Source organism: Chiloscyllium plagiosum, unplaced genomic scaffold (assembly GCF_037043375.1).
Source record: "Chiloscyllium plagiosum isolate Xiang-an unplaced genomic scaffold, Cpla_swu_hap1 HiC_scaffold_9, whole genome shotgun sequence".
In the NCBI taxonomy this organism is placed as follows: Eukaryota; Metazoa; Chordata; class Chondrichthyes; order Orectolobiformes; family Hemiscylliidae; genus Chiloscyllium; species Chiloscyllium plagiosum.
This window is the reverse complement of record NW_028270147.1, coordinates 24,340,782-24,356,412: the sequence shown is the minus strand read 5'-3', so window position 1 is coordinate 24,356,412 and position 15,631 is coordinate 24,340,782. Positions and strand designations below refer to the sequence as shown.

General features: G+C 40.5%; 1 long non-coding RNA gene across 1 annotated transcript; it reads right to left on the bottom strand.

Annotated features, from left to right (window-relative positions):
• Window positions 1-558: 558 nt before the first annotated feature.
• On the bottom strand, window positions 559-15,154 carry LOC122554208 (uncharacterized). Its single transcript, XR_015758016.1, has 3 exons — window positions 15,093-15,154; window positions 5,816-5,882; window positions 559-743 (listed from the first exon to the last, which is right to left on the bottom strand). It is a non-coding gene; the product is annotated as an uncharacterized LOC122554208 (long non-coding RNA).
• Window positions 15,155-15,631: the final 477 nt, after the last annotated feature.

Here is a 15,631-nt window from a genome sequence, read left to right as displayed (position 1 = left end):
GTATCGTAATTTCATGTTTTATTTTTCTTTTCTGCACTTATATAGACTTACCATGAGACCATTGATGTCTCATGGTAACGTCTGTTGGAGTCACTTGTATTTTATCTTGAGAAAAAGGGGGAAAAAGAATCAAATTAACAGGTTAATATATGTTGTTTTCCTTCAGTTGTAGTTAATCCAAAGAGATAAAGTTAGCTCCTCACAATCAGTTAGTGTTGCTATCAGTAATCATTTGGAGAGTTGAACTTCAAGAAATACAAATTAATTTACTACCCTTGGAATGGTGCCTGTTTACTGCTCATAACTATCTGCCTTTTTGCTTTCATACAATAGATAGAATTCTTTCTAGAGTTGAAAGGCTTCAGTGCACAGTAGCCACTTTAGCATCAATGAGCTCCAACATTCTGCATGAAGATATGGAGGCTGGGGGTGGAAATGGTTCATGTGCCATACAGCAGCATGGAATAATTCCCGGAAAAGTCAAAACAGAAACACACCAATGATTCCAAAAAAGAAACATGCTGGAACATTTGATTTATGCTATGAATATGCGCTTCATTAATTCCCAGTGGAGAACATTAAAACTCAGCTGCATGTTCCTTCTAAGTGATACTTGGCTAACTCATCGGCACAACCATCTGTCTGTAATACATCCGCAGGTACCTTTCCTTTGTAGGAAATCAGATTCTGTTCCACTCAAATTGCCTCACTGAGGTAGCAGAAGCAAATTTAAAAACTCCCACCTAAAAGAAAGCAAAATTCTGTCAACTAACTGTTCCCAAATCAAATACACACACACAAAATTCAATGGCATTATTATTGAACAAATATTGAGCTGTCTTTGTTTTTCCAACAATAATAATATCCCTATTCTGCAAATCAGGCTATTAACTGCTGTGTGATTGCTCCATTGAACAATATGGGAATGCCTAATAATTTCAGGTACACTGTTAAAAGGGTTAACATAATTCTAGATCTGTGTTTATCCAGTGACTTCATACTCCACCCCTCAGCCATGATTTCCAGATTCAGAGATTACTTACTTTGTAATTTTAGTACACTTCAGTGTGGGATCATCTGTATTGCTTCAACATCCCTTTACTTACTGCATCCATTAATGCTGATTTGCTACACTGAACGTCTCCCTCCACCACCAAGGGTTAGTCGCATTTAGATACATATATTACCATGGATTAACTGATTAACTGGCACACTCACTGCATACTTTTTCATTTGATTTTTAACATTTAAATTCCCTGACTAATCTAGTCCTGTTCTAAGGTCAACATCTGAATGCCCTTTCTCGAACAATCCTGTTGTTCCTCTGCATTATTCAGCTGCCACCCTCACAGAAAATAAATACATTGCAACATGCCATGAATATTTGAATAAAGAGTTCAATATTATGTGGAGCAGCAGATTTGTTTTCCCATTAGTGGAGAAGAGGGCAGAGTTGCATTTTTTTTTCCCTCTGAACAATCGCGCATCTTTCCTGCTCCATTAGCTGACGACCTTCTTTCTGTTAATGTGTGGGTCGGTGCAGACTGACTGCAAGAATTTTTCTCTCAGTTTGTGTGACACTGCTGTTAAGTATAGCTATGACATCTCATCTGCATGGATGAAAGCATGTGTTTTTTTTTCAAGTTTCCAGTGTAGAAGGTTCTGAGCATTGCACAGAATCAAAATGTAAAGATGAAAAGCTGTCGCTCTGGAATCACACGATTACCCTGACTAAAATCAGACAGGGTTTTAGCCAACAAAGTATAGCCTGCAGCACCATCAGCTGTCTCTTGATTTCACTTTTTCTTTGGGACTGTGGGCTGATTTGATAACTCACTAGTCGTAAACTTAACGTATCCCAGTTCAGTGTGAAACATTATTCCCAGCTCGATTTGGTGCTGGGAAACTGTTACCCTACCCTTTCCTCCCACCCCCTGATACACATCGCCTTCCCCCTTCCCAAAGCCTCAACCCAACTCTTCCCATGGTTGGAGAAAAGTCCGGAGCTTTAACCATGCCAGGAATTCACAGGCCTGTTCTCTTCCTATCCCGCCCCCATGCCCCGTTTAAAAATGCAGCCTGACATCTGAGGATACTTCATAATGGAGAGAAAACAAACATCGAACAGGTTATATGAAGGTTAGATGTCAACAAAGTGGTAAAGGTAAAATTGCCACAGCCTTAGCAGAGCATAAGGCTGCTATCTTATTACAGAGAGAAATGACTGTAGTGGTTTAACCTGAGGGTCACCATGCCTCAGTTGAAGGGAAAGGCTGAGAAGGAGAGTCCTTTATGGTACCCTCTAACCATGTTGGTATCACTCTGTGCTACAAGTCAGCTGTCCAGCCAACTGTGCTAACTGACACTTATCACCAAATGGGTGGAATTTGAGGTGGTTAAAAAGTTGGGAAGAAGTGGAGTAAACTGAATTGCTTCAGAAAGGTTATTTCTCAAGTGTTATAACCATACAGCATTGGTAAATCATGACATCACTTCTGCAGGTGTTTCTTCTATTGTGCTAGCTTCATATTCCTAATGTGAGATTTTTCATTTTAAAAAATGCTACACCAGATTGAAAGTGTGTCTATTCCTCCCACAGTAAGTCTTTGTGTGACGGTTTATTCAATCCTCACATTTTTTGACCTATATGCTATGCTTTACACTTTAGTGCAAAATTCTATATCAGATCAAATGTGTAAATAATTTAACACTTCTTTTTTTTTGCTGCATCGCCTGCCTCAAATGTTCAGCTCTCTGTTGGGCGTCAGCAACCAATTTGGTCCATTGATTTGAACAAGAACGTAAGAAATAAGAGCAGGACAAGGCCATTCGGTCCCTCAAGCCTGCTTCATCATTCAATAGGATCATGGTGGATCATTGGGCCGTAACGTGGGTGGTAAGGTGGCTCAGTAGTTAGCACTACTGTCTCACAGCGCCAGGGATCTGGTTCAATTCCACCTTTGGGCAACTTTTTTTGTGAAGTTTACACATTCTCCCCATGTCTGCCTGGGTTTCCTCTGGGTGCTTCAGTTTCCTCCCATGGTCCGATGATGTGCAGCTTAGGTAGTTTGGCATGCCAAATTGCCTATAATGTCCAGGGATGTGCGGGATGAGTGAATTAGCCATGGGAAATGCAGGGGTCCAGGGATAAAGTGGGGTGGGGTGGGGAGGGGGTCTGTTTTGAATGACGTTTGGATGGTCAGTGTGGACTCAACGGGCCAAATGGTCTGCTTCCACACTGTAGGGATTCCATAATTCCACTTCCCTGCTCAATTCCCGTATCCCTCGATTCACTAAAATCTATCTATCTCAGCCTTTGAATATAGTCAACACAGGAGCATTCATAACCCTCTGGAGCAGAATATTCCAAGGATTCACAGCTATTTGATTTAAGAAATGACACCTCATCTCAAGTCCTAAGTGATTCACCAGGTTAGTTATAAATTAGATATTTTTTTAAAAATTGATTTGGAGATGTTGGTGTTGGACTGGGGTGTACAAAGTTAAAAATCACACAACACTGGGTTATAGTCCAACAGGTTTAATTGGAAGCACACTAGCTTTTGGAGCGCCGCTCCTTCATCAGGTGGCACAACCACCTGATGAAGGAGCAGCGCTCTGAAAGCTAGTGCTCCCAATTAAACCTGTTGGACTATAACCTGGTGTTGTGTGATTTTTAACTTTTAAAAATTAACATTTTAAAATAAGACACCAGAGAATGCATTCACAAATACCTACAAACATGTCTGTGCACAAAAACAGGCATGTCTTCAGTGAATTTCAAACAACCAGCGCTATAAATTGTATGAGCAATGGTTCTGAAAGGGTTAATGTAAGAGACTGCATTAAGATCCACCCAAGCTGATGATGTCATATAGACTTGGGTGGATTAAAGACAGGTTTGCAGACCCATGTGTATCTCAAAGCCTTCACATCATTGCAGAACACAGTTATGTTATTTGTATCTGATAATTGTCATGTGAAAAAAACATATCCCATCATGATAAGAGTCTCTTCCAATGAAGACAAAGATTCAAGATGGTGTGGACCAACTAAGCCCTTAGGCCCAATCAAAGAAATAGAAATGGTGGCAACATTTTATCAACAAATACACACAAACCAATAATTCTTTATTATTTTTCAGGGGTATTGTAAATGAGTAGCTGTTTACGGGAGTTCATAGGTGAAGAGGAAAGTGTTGGGCCGAATATTGCACATTTTATGTAAAGGCAGATCTGCCTCAGGGAGAATGGAAGCGCTAAAAAGAGAACATTTATACAACCAACTCCTTTGGTCAATATTTGTCAGTGAATGATGATGATGATGATGCTGTTTGTGAGGGGCCAGGAGGAAAAGCGTTCCTTTGATGCAATTGAGTGCAATAGATTGAAGAAAGTAAACCAACACATGGTATTTCACCAGCAACTGTCACTTCAGCTATATGTTAGCTCAGCTGCCTCACACATTTGGCCCAGCAGCAACTCCCAGAGGATGTCATCAACACTCACTGTTTAAATACCCATAAAAATCTAAACAGATTGAAGAAGGTAAAAAAAAGGCACTTAAGCAGCAGGGAAAGAATGATGCAAATCATATTTTCCCTCCTGAAGTCAGGTCTATAGATTGCTTGTTTTGGAAATTATTAGATTCCAATCTGTGAATTTTATGTGATTATACCATAACACATAGTACGTAGATAATGGGCCCACTGATCCACCGCATAACGTGCCAAGTTTTTATTTCTATTTATATATATAAAAAATCTTGTTATAATCTGATTTCATTAGTTACCATAACATTGTTAAAAAAAATGACCAGTGGCAAGAGAGAACTAATCAGAACTCACTCTACCGTAGACATTAATGACAAAAACAGAAATTGCTTGGAAATCCGCAGCAGGTCTGGCAGCATCTCTGAAGAGAAATCACAGTTAACATTCCAGGTCCACTGATCTTCAAGGGTCACCAAACCCGAAATATTAACTCAGATTTCTCTGCACAAATGTTGCCAGACTTCCCGAGATTTTCCAGCAATTTCTGTTTTTGTTTCTGATTTACAGCATCCGCAGTTTTTTTGGTTTTTATCACATAGCCATTAGCAAGTACGAAGGCACACCGGCTAAAATTTGGCGTAATATTGGGATATAATTCAAGCTGTGGTACTAAAGGCTACATTGCACCATCAAACCGTTCCCATCCTTATCCCCAATCCCACGGCAGTAAACCAGAAGACCTATAATCCAGCACTGATGCTGAAATTTGATAGCCCAATCCTATAATCAGAGAGAATACAGTTGAAACTAAATGAAAGCATTTTATTAAACACTAAGATACATGTGATGGCGCTGAGATACAATACTTATCTAACAAATGAGCCTGCAGCCACGAATACCCATGATGTCAATTCCATTTGTTTGACAAGTACTTTATACAACAGGTCCTCAACATATGTTGTACTTCTCCCAGAATATACAATGGGTCTTCTATTGGCATAATTATTGTAGCTTGTTAATTAGGTTAGTATTAATTGTGGTTCATTAAAAAGTGTCATAACAATGTCTGGAGTAATTTGAAGAAGCTATGAAATAGTGTTCATTATTCTAGGTCTTATAGCCAACAGATCCTATGATAGCACTCAGGGGTAAGCATCTGGTTGTTGTCATAATGTGCAGTGTCAGTTGATTTGTCAGTGTCACAGATACACACAACCTCAAAACTTCAGCACTAGTATAACTCCAAACTGGTTCAAACCAGTTATACAATTAACAAAACATTTCATGGACCTGTTTGTATTCTAATAACAGCATTTAACTTACATTGGCATGATGGTGCAGAACTTTCCCAGGGAATTGACAATTGAAGGTAGCTATCCCGATATCTGCTCTTTAAAAAACAAATATTAAGATTTTTGTCATAAATTTATTTTAATATTCTAACATTTCAAAGTTCTCCAGTAGTTATTCACTGATTGCAAATCAAATTTTGCACTCCGCTTCAGTCAAGGATACTAGTCAAGGCTTTGATATATCTGAAGCCTAATTTTTGCTTCTATTTAAGATCATGCTTATTTGTGCAACAGAAATTATATAATTTCAGAATCCACGAGACATTGGACCCTCCTTGGGTCCCTGGTTTATGTCATTGGTATTAAATATTTAACTATGAAGTAATGTAGACTTGGTCTTTAACATTTTTGCCAGGCCAGTAAATACCATGTCTGGCTGTGTACAGATTTCCTTCAAATCCCAAGATAGCAAAATCCCAAGTAGATTTTCTGCATCATCTCTGCTCTCATGTCTCTGGGGATGATGACTCAGCTTCCTTTGAACAAGATCTCATCTTTAAGTTTATCTCAGAAATAGAAGTGTCTTTAATCTTTGGAAGAAATTCATTCTTACACCCTGTCCATCTAGCACGAAAAGTTTATTTCAACGTTTGATGTTTTTTGAGTTTTCAAATGGATTTCAGCAAGGACAGGAAGACACAGCATCATATTGATGTTCGCAATCTGTTCAATTAACTCATTTCCAGTCTTCGGGCAGGCACACTTTACGATCAGTGCTTCTTCAGCTCTATCTGTCTAGACAAGCCTGACACTCAGTGTCAGACATGCACAAACATCCTTGTGTAAACTCACTTAGAGCATACATCTACAAATGATCACCGCTTAATATGTTGGGAGGAAATGCTAGTTGAGATTTGTTGGCCTGCAGTGGGCTGATAGGGCAGGGGAAAAAAAAAGAGGATCTTGTCACTTTTGTCCTGGAGGAACATGAGGACCAAGTTTAACTTGTTTGCTCCCAGAAAATGGAAGTTGCCTTCTCTCAGTAAATGTTCATGTTGGGGAGGCACTTTTTAAAAAATATTGTATCATATTTCTTTCAAACACCAAGACGTAATTCAGAATAGAGCTCCCTAAATCTGGTGTTTTTGGTATAAGGTCTGCAATACATGTCAGTTTTGACTCCATGCCAGGTCCCAACTTGGAGTGTCAGTGCAATTAGTCAACTTCCAACCTTACTGAGTTTCTACCATTGTTTGCTTGATTAATAGAGGCAGGCAAACAAGATGTAATGCCAAATCTTTATAAACCACAGGCCACATCTGTTGTTTTGTGTCCAATTCAGATAAGACACCACTGTTGAGGAAGGATGTCAAGACCTTCATGCAGAGAAGCTTTACTAGAATGTTTGCAGGGATTTCAATCACATGGAGAGGTTATAGAAACTGGGCTAGTTTTCCACAGAACAGTGAAGTGTATGGTACAGTCACCAGTGTCCTACCAGACCATAAGGTGGTTCTCCCATTCGAGAGAGACAATTCATGGTGGTTTAACCTGGGGGGTGCGGGGGTCACCTCTCCTCAGGCAAGGGGAGAAATAGAGAGGGAATGTCCATTATGATAACCTCAGCTGGTACAGGAATTAAACCCACACTGTTAGTATCACTCTGGCATTGCAAACTCGTTGTCCAGCTAACTGACCCCCGCTACCTAGTGAGGTTCAATGGGGGAAATAATATGGGTATTTAATACCTTGAAGGGCTTTCTGGAACAAATAATCATAGAATATCTGCAGTTATGGAAGCAGGCCATTTGGCCCATTGAGTCTACACCGACCCTCTGAAGAGCATCCCACCCAGATCCACCCCATCCCTTTAACCCCACATTTCCCATGGCTAATCCACCAAGCCTGCACATCCCTGGTCACTCTGGGCAATTTAGCATGGCCAATCCACCTAACCTGCACATTTTTGGTCTGTGGGAGGAAACCAGAGCACCCGGAGGAAACCCACACGGACAAGGGGAAGAATGTGCAAACTCCACACAGACAGTCACCAAAGGTGAGCGTTAAACCCCAGTCCCTGGTCTGTGAGGCAGCACTGACCCATCGTGCCACCTTAAGGAAATAAAGAAAAAACTGTTTCCAACATCGGGAGGGTCAATAACCAGAGAAGAGAGATTTAATTTTGAGGCACATGATTCTGCAATCTCGTCCTCCCAGAGATGTATATACATTGCAGGGAGCAGTTTGGAAACTTGCAGTGACCACTCAGTGATTTTCTGTTCATTACTGTTAATGGATGGAAAATTATAGGCTACTTAATGATCGTGCAATCATCCGGTACTCATTAACTTGCTTATTTGCCTCTAAGGTGAATTCATTTCTTTCATGAATCACTCAAGGATAACACTCAGGGTATAACAACTGGCTGGGGAGATAAATGCTATGTCAAGGGACTATAGTACACTGATAAAGCAATCTTCCTACCATTAGTGAGGGCATTAGTGAGGGCATACGTGGAGCATTGTTTGCAATTTTGGTCTTTTTACCTGAAGAGGAATTCATTTGCCTTGTGTGTAGTACAACAATGGGTTATTAGACTAGTTCCTGGAATAAAGGTATAGTCTTAGCAAGAGAGATTAAACAGACTAAGACCTGGAGTTTAATTGAATGAGAGGGTTCCTTGAATGGGTGATATAGGTGGGAGCCATCACAACATTTAAGGAATATTCAGATAATTACTTGAAGTGCCATGATTTATAAGGGATTCTGGATTAGTGGTGCTGGAAGAGCACAGCAGTTCAGGCAGCATCCGAGGAGCAGTAAAATCGACGTTTCGGGCATAAGCCCTTCATCAGGAATACAGGCAGAGAGCCTGAAGGGTGGGGAGAGTTTATAAGGGCACAAGCCAAATGATGGAAAATGGGATTAGAATAGAGAGATACTTGAGAACCAGTGTAGATATGATGGACCAGAAGTCCTCTCTCCGTGTTGGAAAACTCGATAATTCTAACTGAAACATACAAAAAGCTTAACAGAGCATAACAGGGTGTATGGTAAGAAAATGTTTTCCTGGCTGAGAAGATCTACAACAAATGGTCATAGAGTCAGAATTAGAAGTTGATCATTTAAGACTGAACTAAGAACAAAAATCCTCCGATAAAAACATGAATGTTTGCAATTGTCTAGCCTACAGAGTTCAGTCATCGAGTGAGTTCAAGATAAGATCAAGATTAATGGCCCTCTTGGAATGAAGGAATAGGCGTTGAGGTGAAAGCTCAGTCACCACTTTGCTGAATGCTGCAGCAGGTTCAAAGTGACCTGCTCCAGCTCCTGTTTCTTGTGTTTCCAACTCCATTTTACATCGAGAAGTAAAATGATTTGATTTCCTAAATGTACTTGTTACATGTTTGAATGCTGAACACTGATTCTTGATCTTTCAATGTTCCTCTCAAAAACATAAAACGTAGCAATCAGTCAGCTCAACTCTGAGCAACTTGGGCTCTCCATCTGATAGAAAAGGAAGAAGGTGCCAGCCAAAAGCTAAGTACAGACCTGATTTCTTAAGCTCCTTCCTTGTAGATTGTGCAAGTTCAGCTGATCTTATTAGAATTCCAGCTTGGCTCTGTCAGCATTCCCTCTTCCTCTCTCAAACAGGAATGATCATACCTTCAGCAACTGGTGCACAAGGACACCCAGGTCCTGCTGCACACTCCTCTCTCCCGGTTTACAGCCATTCAAATAGTAATCTGCCTTCATGTTTTTGCTTCCAAAGTGAATAATCTCATGTTTATCCAAATTATAATGCATCTGCCATCGAATTGCCCACCCTCCCAACCTATCTAGATCATGCTGAAGGATCTTTGCATCCGCATCACAGTTTACCCTTGTTATGGACCAGGTCAGACACCCTCAAAACATTTTAAGAGGGGAGCCCAGACCCTAATTTCTTTTTTTAAGCAGATGTAAAGTGGATACCCCAGGAGTGATGCAGTTGGTCAAACCACTCGGCTTTAAGCAAAATAGAATTTATATAAACACAAACAAAAGAAAACAGAATTTAGAACAATATGACTTGTATTGAATGAGCTACCAGAGGAAGTGGTGGAGGGTGGTACAATTGCAACATTTAAAAGGCATCTGGGTGGGTATCTGAATAGGAATGGTTTGGAGGGATATGGGTTAGGTGCTGGAAAGTGGGACTATATTGGATTGGGATATCTAGTCGGCATGGACGAGTTGGACTGAAGGGTCTCTTCCGTGCTGTACATCTCTATGACTCTATGACTTATTTGAAAACCCAACCCATCTCTTTCGCAAGTTAACAAAACTGATCCAATTCCCTCAATATCCCATAAATACACTCTAGGCAAATGGTACATTGAAACACAGGTTCTTACAGGTAGGAGAGGTTTCAAACAGTAGAGTCAGGCAAGAAAACCTCTGTTGAAGCATGGAACTTTGTTTCACTGTAGCTGTGTCCCTGTTACCAGCAGTTTTCTGACTCTCTGCTAAAACTAATTCGAACAAGAAAAAAACTTGTACTGGAAGAATTGGCCCCTCTCCTGCCATTAACAAAAGTAGCCACTTCCAGACATATCAGCACCTCTGCCTTTACAACCCCATCTTGAAAAAAAACAAGGACAACATAACCTTGTTAAAGGAATGCTTTTTCACACCTTCCCACCCAACTTGGTATCATCTGCAAACTTGAAGCTGGGGCCACAACTGTTTATAATTTATATTAATGTTTTGGAGGAAGCAAGTGAATGTACTGTAGCCAAATTTGCAGGCAACACTAAACTAGGTGGAAACACAGGTTGCAACCGAAATACAAACAGTTTAGAGAGATATTGGTGGGTTAGGTAGGCAGGCAAAAAGTTGACAAATGGAGTATCACCTAGGAAAATGTGAAGCTGCTCATTTTGGAAGAGAGAATTTTTAAAAAAGTATTATTTAAATGAAGAAAATCTACAGAAAGCTGCAACACAAAAGGATTTTAGTGTACTTGTGCATGAAACACAGAAACCTAATGCACTGGTACAGCAGGTAATCAGGAATCCTAAACGTCTATTGGTCTATTTAAAATATTTCAAATATTGTAAATATTTCAAGGGGGTTGGAGTATAAGAGTGGGGAAAGTCTTTGATGCAACTTTGCAAGGTATTTGTGAGACCATGTCTAGAGTACTGTGAGCAGGTTTGTTCATCTTATTTAAGGAAAGATATTATTTTGCTGGAGGCAGCTCAGTGAAGGTTCACTAGGATGATCCCTGGTATGGAGGGATTGTCTTGTAAGCAAAGGATAAACAGTTTGGGAGTCTATACACTGGACTTTAGAAGAATGGGAGGTGATCTCATTGAAACATATAGAATTCTTAAGAGCCTTGACAGGGTAAATGCTGAGAAAATGTTAAGTCTAGGACAGAAGCATAGTCTCATAATTAAGGGGCACCAATTTAAGCCTGAGGTGAACAGGATTTTATTTTGCTCTGAGAGGGTTGTTAGTCTTTGGAACTCCTTGCCACAGACAGCTGGTGGGGGCAGAATCCTTGTGCATATTTTACGACTGAGATAGATAGATTTGTGATCATTTGGGGAATCACAGAAAGAGCAGAAAAGTGAATATGAGGAATGTCGAGTCAGCCTTATTAAAGGGAGGAGGTTTGAGGGAGTGAAAGGTTTACTCCTGTTCCCACCTCTTCTGGTTTTGAAGGATTAATGTTAGTGGTTGCATCAAACACCAACCAGTCTGATGATGTCTTAGGGTGGGGAAAGGCAGAGCACCTCAGGATCTTTCAGAGGGATCTAGGCATAAGGGAATATTCCAGATGGTCTCTATGCACACCTCCCATCTCACTGCTTTCTGGCCAAGAGGAAATCCAAGCCAATTACTCTCGTAATTTGCATTTGCTATGATACAATAACTTCATTTTATTTAAAATAAGAGTCCTTTCCTGTAAGGGCTCACTAGAGGATTTCCTCACCTTTTATAACTCTGTTAGACCTCTTGGTTTAGTCACGTGAAGACAGAAAACAACCCCAAACATAGTGGTTGGTTTCACGGTACACAAGCCCCTCCACAATAGGAGAAAGTGAAAACTTTGGCAGTTAGTGTGAGTTTTATTTTAATATAAATTGTCCACACTATCGCATCAAAACAGTCATAGAGATATACTGCATGAAAACAGCCCCTTCGGTCCAACTCATGCATGCCGACCAAATATCCTAAATAAGGCAAAAGTGAGGACTACAGATGCCAAAGATTAGAGTCAAGAGTGAGGTGCTGGAAAAGCACAAGTCAGGCAGCATCCGAGAAGCAGGAGAATCGACATTTCAGGCAAAAGCCCTTCATCGGGATTCCTGATGAAGGGCTTTTGCCCAAAACATCAATTCTCCTGCTCCTCAGATGCTACCTGACCTGCTGTGCTTTTCCAGCACCACACTCTGGACTCAAATATCCTAAATAAGCCTAGTCCCATTTGCCAGCATTTGGTCCACATCCCTCTAAACCTATCCTATTCATATACCCATCCAGATGCCTTTTCAATGTTGTAATTGTACCAGCGTCCACCACTTCCTCTGGCAGCTTATTCCATACACGTACCATCCTCTGTGTGAAAACGTTACTCCTGAGGTCCCTTTTCAATCTTTTCCCTCTCACCCTAAACTTATGCTGTCTATTTCTGGACTCCCCCAACCCAGGGAAATGACCTTGTTTATTTACCCTATCCATGCCCCTCATGACTTTATAGACCTCTATACAGTCACCCTTCAGCCTCCGGTGCTCCAGAGAAAACAGCCCAGTCTATTCATCCTCTCCCTATAGCTTAAACCCTCCAACCCTTGTAATATTCTTGTAAATCTTGTCTGAACCATTTCAAGTTTCACAACATCTTTCCTATTGCAGGGAGACCAACTATGCTGTGTAAAATGAAAGGCTTCAAACTAATGAAATGGCACGATACAATTAAGTTCTCAGCAACATCCATGGATTAGCCCCATTTTATAAAAACACTGTCCACCTGTGTGCAGGATTAATGGCTCTGTTATATCAGACATTTATAATTTGTAGAGTGCATTACTGGCACTTTGTAATGAGGTGCTTGTTGATACTATGATCAAAGAGTTCTACCAATAAAGTCAGATGAAGATTGTAGGTGGAAACTCATATGGAGCATAAAGCTGTTGGGATTGAAAAGACTGCTATTGTATCATGCTGAACAGATTTATCCCTCATTTGGACTCATGCTTAATATACTTTATTGGCTGGCAAGATTCTCATGTTGGCAGCTGCTGTGCCCTGAGCTTCCTTGCCCCTCAACTCAAATTCCCTCTGCCAACTTTCTTGCCTCTCTACCTGTTTGTCCAAGGTCTTGATCATATGTCCCAAAACCTTTTTGTGGCCCGTTGCCAAATGTTCACAGATTGTGAAGTACCTTGGGACGTTTTCACTGCTTTAAAGTCATTACATACAGTAAATGCAAATTGTTGGGTTCAAAATTGAGGAGCAGTCAGCAAAGAGGAAGGTGGTGATGGTCACAGGCAAAAGGCACCTGTCAACTGAGATATACAATTGATAAATAATCTAAATGGCATTTAAAAATAAATTCCTATGTATTCGTATATTCTCTACTTGAAAGTGCTTTAAATTAGTTAAATTATTGAAATAGGTTGGCAGGCAATCAAAGATTTGGTAACTTATGGTGTAGATAGATTATCTATGGGAGCTAATAACATGTCTTTCATATACAATAACCTAATTACGCTCCCTTTCGTTTGTGATAATTCCCAGTTAATCTGGCTTTTTCCCAAAAATATACTTTATTCAAATGTCAAGAAAATTACACAATGTGTGACTTGAATATTACAAATTGTACAAGAAAATTCAATTGGTCCCTACACAGCATGTTCCACTCTGTATGAATGTAACAGTCTTAATATTTACAAATTGCATTTCAAATTGGAAATTACAGAAAATGTAAGCTATTTAACATGCTTCCCTATAGCCTATGTTCCCTCTCAAGTATATCAATACAACTTACAACAAACACTCTCTGTAAGATGCACCACCGCCTAAAGTATCTATCCCCCATAGTATACTGTAGTTGAAAGGTCTAGGCAGTGACCATTCCCCATTGCACCATTGCCCCAGGCTTTGGTGCAGCCTTCAGCAATGTAGATCTTAGAGTGTGGCAGCCTAATTGAGGACAATTCTTTGAAATGGAAGAGCAGCAAGTTTCAGATAGACTAAACAGCGTCCGTCACTGAATTGATGTTTAACTCCATGTGCATCCAGGGAAAAGCCCAGAGAGCACCGAGTCCCGTGTCACAGAGCTGCTTGGGAGTAACCTCAACCAAAACCATCGCATCTGCCTCCAGATCTGCTTCAGTAAGGCACATTCTACAAGGAATTGGACAAGAATCGCTTCCAAGCCATAGCCAGCTTGAGGCCAATGTGCAGAGAATGTAAGAAGGATCTAAGGGGAAAGCCTTTTGGACAACTTCATCTTGGTGCTTGCTTGTAAAAGTTCAGATGATGAGGCACTCTGCCAAATGCCTTTGACAGACTGCTCAAGGAACCATTCAATTCCCGCAGACCCTCAAAGATCTTGCACCACAGCCTGAAAGACTTGTGGCTAAAGATGATTTCCTGTATAAACATCTCCATGAGAGACAGCTAGTACAACACAACCTAACAACTTGGGGCATTCTGCGGTAATATGACCAGGTCCATCTTTTGTGACACTGGGGACAGATAGAACTTGCACATGTAGTGTCACTTGGTGTTTGCATAACGAGGATCTACCCTAGCACTGCAGCTGCAGGTAGAAGTGGTAAAGGGATAAAGGTGATGTTGGATACATTTCCTCCCCCTTTATTGAGAGTTTGTCCCTGTGAACACAGTCCATGGTCAACCTCCAAATAAAGCAGAGGTTGGCTCATTTGATTGCCATAACAATGTTACAATAGCATTCACAGAAAGTACACACTATCACTGGATAACATGCTTGAAGGCGACTTGAGTCCCCTGCTCAGGAGGAACAGACCAGACCTGAGCCATGTACAGTGACACTGAGAACACCTCATCACCGACAAGCAAGTTCACATCTACAATGTTGAGTTCACTTCTCACATTTCTGGGAGCACTGCTCCCACATGCTCAGTTTTTGCTTGACGATAGCTACTCACTCTTTCCAGTTTTTCTAGCACACACCCTGCAAACCATATCCCCAGCACCTTTTGACATTCTGATCTGACAAATGAATGGGCATCAGTCATCAATTTCCAAAGAACATTGAAGCAATTTACCTTGGCTCCTGGGGCCAGCTCGAATTGGTTGCAGATGCTAACCATTCTGCACACCAGCAACCGATGCGAGCAGAAGATGGTGTTGTCACTCTGGAAAAGTCTGCTTTTGTAACTGTCGCTTATTTGGTAGTGTTAGAGCAGCCTCTACTGGAGGAACTGGAGCTCAAAAAGGTGGAAAGAATCTCTATTGTTGTTGCAACTGAGCTGTAGTTTTTTTTAATTAGAAGCTTCAAGCATAAAACAGTTCTAATCGCTGAACATGTGCGCATGAATCCAAATTAACTGATGCTTATAATTGGCAGTATTAAGAAACCACCCTCTGCAGCACACAGTGAAACACACTAATATGCTAATATTGTGTTAATCACCATGAAAGTTACTGATTGTAATTTATAAGCACATGGTTAATTTGAGCAGAAGACTGAAGTAGCCTTCAAGCACATTATTCAGTAATAATGTGTACCTTTATTTTTATGATTGCCATTACAACATTATTTTACCCCATATCATCAAAACCTTTCACTGACAGTGAAATATAT